General features: G+C 45.3%; 1 protein-coding gene across 1 annotated transcript in view; it reads right to left on the reverse strand.

The window, feature by feature from the left end:
• The window catches only part of grik4 (glutamate receptor, ionotropic, kainate 4), a 342,198-nt gene that overhangs the window by 62,053 nt on the left and 275,145 nt on the right, over positions 1 to 5,000 (reverse strand).

The raw sequence follows: 5,000 nt of genomic DNA on the forward strand, positions 1-5,000 counted from the left end.
AGAGGGAGGGAGGGAGAGAGGGAGAGGGAAAGGAGAGAGAGAGAGAGAGAGAGAGAGAGAGAGAGAGAGAGAGAGGGAGAGGGAGAACGAGGGAGACGGAGGGAGAGAAACAAGTGAGTGATAAGCGTTTTCCAGAATGATAACGCTTCAATGGTGTTCTAGACACAGTTATACTGATCCACTGTTAATTATTTTGAAACACATACACTTTCTGGTACTCTCTCTATCTGTGTGTGTGTGTGGGGGGTGGGGCTATGCTACACAGAAGGAGAGCATCACAGTGCTATTCAAATTCCCAGGGATTACTATATAGTTCCATTATCTCTACATGTAGAATTCCCCATGCGCTCACCTCTTTGATTTTTAAAGGATTTTCAACACACACAGAACTGGCAGAGGGAGAGGCAAAGCAGCTACCACATATGAGAGAGTTTCTACTTAATGAGAAACACACACACATACACACACACTCTCAAAGTGTGTGAAGGAAGACACTGGCCCTTCTATCAATGGTCATTTTCAACAAATCTCTCAACCACAACAAGTTGTATATTATACAGCGGTTTATCAAGGCACCCACAGTGCTTTACAGTAAGTAAGTAACTTTTATTTGTATAGTGCATTTATCTATGCACACAGTGCAACCCAAATGTTCCACACACATTGATTTGGCACACAAGACAAAAGATTCCAGGACGGAGAGGTGTAATCGCCAGCGTACCCGTGACACCAAGACAGACAACACACAAAATTAACAAATATTAAAATAAATAAATAAGAAGAAATAAAAAAAAAGAAGAAAATTCCATGTTAACTTAGTCCAATTGGTTGCATCTAAGTTAACCGGTTGAAAAATGTCCAAGGGCAATGATGATGATGATGATGGCGATGACAGTACACTAACCACCCACATGTAGCACCCACCTGGGTGATGCACGGCAGCCATTACTGTATGTGCCAGAGTGCTCACCACAAACCAGCTTGAGTGAATAAAATGAATGAATGAGCCAATGACAGTCTCCCATGGATGGCGGCTGCTTAGTGTGCTTTCTGGCTAGCTCTATATGTGCTCTTGCACAGGTGCCATTAGGTCTATGCACACTTGTGTAGGCGGCTTTTTATGTTGACTTTTTACAGCTGCATGTACTGCTCTCGGGTGCGGAATAGGTGCTTGGAAATGTATATTGTGTGCCAGTGCCTGTACATATGTGTGCGAGTGGAATAACATAATTTGCTCGTAAGCATGGTTTATCATGTTCTCAACATGCAATATAAATCTGACAGCATAGTTTCTTTCTGCCTCCCACACATTCTCTCTCTCGCTCACACACACACACACACACACACACACACACACACATTTGAATGCTTTTATTTTTATCTGAAAGGCAAGCAAGGAAAGCAAGATCCAATTACTCTGGGAAGAGTCATTAATAAGGTGGCAGGTCTACATGGCTCACATACTTTTACAGGTCCTTCCATTTATAATACTCAGCACATTAAGTATAAACAAAACATCTCAGTCTCCATATTTGCATGCTCCCTATAATGGCTGAAACAGAGCAGAATTTTGCAAGTCTTTTTGTCTTTTTTTGCAGCCCCCCTAACTGCATCCACCTGACCGCATTCTTATAGACATGGCCTAAACTTCCAAATACCAGGGTTACAAGCTTACATTTGTATCCAAGTTGGTGAATGAGATCTACCAATGGTTGATATTTCAATAGTTTGATATAGTAGCAGGTGCCCATATTATGGACATGGTAGAAAACATCAATTACACCAGGGTTACTAACGATAAATACAGATTTCATAGCCTCATTTACAATTGCAATGTCAGAGGTGTTTGGAATATTTTTAAAATAGTCACTGTCAGATGTGTTATGATGGAACCAGTTAAGTTTTACAGTGCTGTGCTTGTAAGTCTTGCTGTCATGTCCATAGTGTATCTTTTGCAAATCCTTTGCAACCAGATCGACCAGACGGTCGTGTCTGGCCACATACAGTCCTTTGAAGTTGTAGCATTTTCTTGCGGAGTTGGGTGTAATATACAGTAGGGTTCATGCTTTGATGGGTACCGTGTTGCCAGATTGTACCTAGTTGGGAGACACTGTAGTCTTGCTTTAATTATGAATATTAGGATGTCATCTGAGATTGAAGGGTTTGTCAGGACAGAATGGGACACTGAGTGGCCGGCAAATTGGAGTAATGCAAGTTTTCCTTGCAGTCTGAGGCCCGTCCAGTGCTGTCACACACTAGCTTTGGCAACACTGTACTCAAACGGTCATGCTAATAAAGCTCCTTTGAATTTGAATTTGTGAGAAAGAAAGACCCTTTCTACAGAATAAGTGTCTATGGGAAAAGTGTTGTTTCCACTAATTTCATATGTTACACAATATAATATAATATATACAGTATATTCGGTCGTATTTTGGTCACACTTTAGTAAGAGCCAAAGTCAAAGTCAAAGTCAAAGTCAGCTTTATTGTCAATTTCTTCACATGTTCCAGACATACAAAGAGATCAAATTACGTTTCTCACTATCCACGGTGAAGACAAGACATATTTGACCAATTTTAAGTCCACAGACAAACATAACATTCAAGTAAACAAAAAAGTAAAAAATAAGTAAATAAGAGGGCACATATAATAATAATGAAAAATAAGAGCAGCAAAATTTTGTTGAAATTGTGCATAGACAGTCAATAAAATACTAGTGCAAATACTGTAAAATACTATAAAATACTGTTTGACCTAAATAATAAAGAAAGTGGCATAGTGGTGCAAGTTATGTAAGAGCAGCAGAAGTGTTGTGTTTTCAGGACAACAACACCAAGTTGTAAAAGTGTACAAGTGTGCAAGTGTTCAAGTGTGCAGGTGGAGTAGTGCAGGCTGACCATTGTGGGTCCAATGTCCAGGATGTTATGTAGCTGAGGGTGGAGGGGAGAGGAGGGAGAGTTCAGCATCCTTACAGCTTGGTGTATGAAGCTGTTGGTGAGTCTGGTAGTGCTTGGGGGCGCAGGCTTCTGTACCTCTTCCCAGAGGGCAGTAGATCAAACAGATTGTGGCCGGGGTGACTTGCATCACTCACAATTTTGGTAAAGCCTAAGCGGGGTGAGGTGGGTGGTGTAAATGTCCTTCAGGGAGGGTGAAGCACCAATGATCCTTCCAGCTGTGTTCACTATGCGCTGCAGGGCTTTCCTGTTGTATTCAGTGCAGCTTCCGCCCCACACAGCGATACAGCTGGAGAGGATGCTCTCAATGGTGCCTCGGTAGAATGTGGTCATGATGGCTGGTGGAGCACTTGCTGCGCCTGAGTTTTAGCAGGAAGTACAGGCTGAGCTCTCTTAGCCAGTGATGCAGTGTTGGTGGTCAGGAGAGGTCTTCACTGATGTGCACCCCAGGAATTTGGTGCTGCTCGCTCTCTCCACCACAGCACCGTCGATGGTCAGTGGCAGGTGTTGGGTGTGACCTCTCCAGGAAGTCAACAACAATCTCTTTGGTCTTGCTGGCGTTCAGCAGGAGGTTGTTGTCCCTGCACCCGTGGTCAGATGGTGACCTCCAACCTGTATTGAGTCTAAAAGTAAGCCCTTGGTGATGAGACCCACCAGAGTTGTGTCGTCAGCAAATTTCACTATGTGATTGTTGCTGTAGGTTGCAGTGCAGTCATCGTCAGCAGGGTGAAGAGCAGCGGACTGAGCCGCGCGCAGCCTTGGGGGCCCCTGTGCTCAGTGTGATGCTGCTTGAGGTATTGTTGCCAACCGCATTACTACTTGGGGCCTCTGACAGAGGAAGTCCAGTAGCCAGTTGCAGAGGTAGGTACTGAGTCCCAGTTTGTCAAGTTTGCAGATGAGTTGTTGTGGTATTATGGTGTTGAATGCAGAACTGAAGTCTATAAACAGCAATCTCACATATGAGTCTCTTTTTTCAGGTGGGTGAGGGCTGGGTGGAGGCAGAGCAGATTGCATCCTCTGTGGGCCGCAACTCGGTATGCAAACTGGAAGGGGTCCAGGGTGGGGGAGAATGGCTTTGATATGTGACATGACAAGCCGCTCAAAGCACTTCATGATGATGGGTGTCAGTGCCACAGGGGCGGTAGTCATTGAAGCAGGATGGAGCAGTTTTCTTGGCACAGGTATGATGGTGGCAGCTTTGAAACATGATGGGGCGATGGCTTGCTTCAGGGAAGTGTTAAAGATGTCTGTGAAGACATCCTTAAGCTCCCCTGCGCAGTCCTTCAGCGCCGCGACCTGGGATGTTGTCTGGACCTGTTGCCTTCACGGGTGTTGATAGCAGCAAGTGTCCTCTTCAGCTGTCGGCAGAGAGGCACAGGGGCTGCTCATGTAGAGGGATGGGTCTTCTGTGGGCAGGTGCTGTTTTGTGCTTCAAAGCGAGCAAAGCGGTTCAGGTTGTTGAGCAGAGGGATGTTGCTCTCACAGCTCTGTGGCCTGGGCTTGTAGTCCGTGAGGGCCTGAATGCCCTGCCATAGGCTTTGTGAGTTCCTGCTGTCTTTGAAGTGGGTGGTTATCTTGTGAGTGTATTCCTTTTTGCTTCCTTGATGCCCGCGGGACAGGTTGGCTCTCGCTGTTTTCATGCCAGCTTCATCCCCAGCTCTGTAGGCTTTGTCTCTGGCCCTCAGCAGCCTGAGGACATCCCTGTCAGCCATGGCTTCCAGTTAGCCAGTGATGATGTCTTTTGTGTGGGTCACATCATGCCGATGCACTTGGTGATGTAAGAGGTTACAGTGTCTGTATACTCCTCTATGTCTGTCGGTTGTTGTAAGTGGCTGCCTGCTTAAACATTTCCCAGTCTGTTGTGTCAAAGCAGTCTTGAAGAGCATCGGAGGCTCCCTCAGGCCACACTTTTACCTGCTTACGAACCCGGTTTGTTAAAACTTTTACCCTTTGTCTGTATCGCGGGCATTAGCATAACAGTGATATGGTCTGAAAGTCCAATGTGGGGGAGGGGGTGGCTTTGTATGCTCCTTTGTGTGTAGTGTA

Source organism: Alosa alosa, chromosome 16 (genome assembly GCF_017589495.1).
Source record: "Alosa alosa isolate M-15738 ecotype Scorff River chromosome 16, AALO_Geno_1.1, whole genome shotgun sequence".
NCBI classification, from domain to species: Eukaryota; Metazoa; Chordata; class Actinopteri; order Clupeiformes; family Clupeidae; genus Alosa; species Alosa alosa.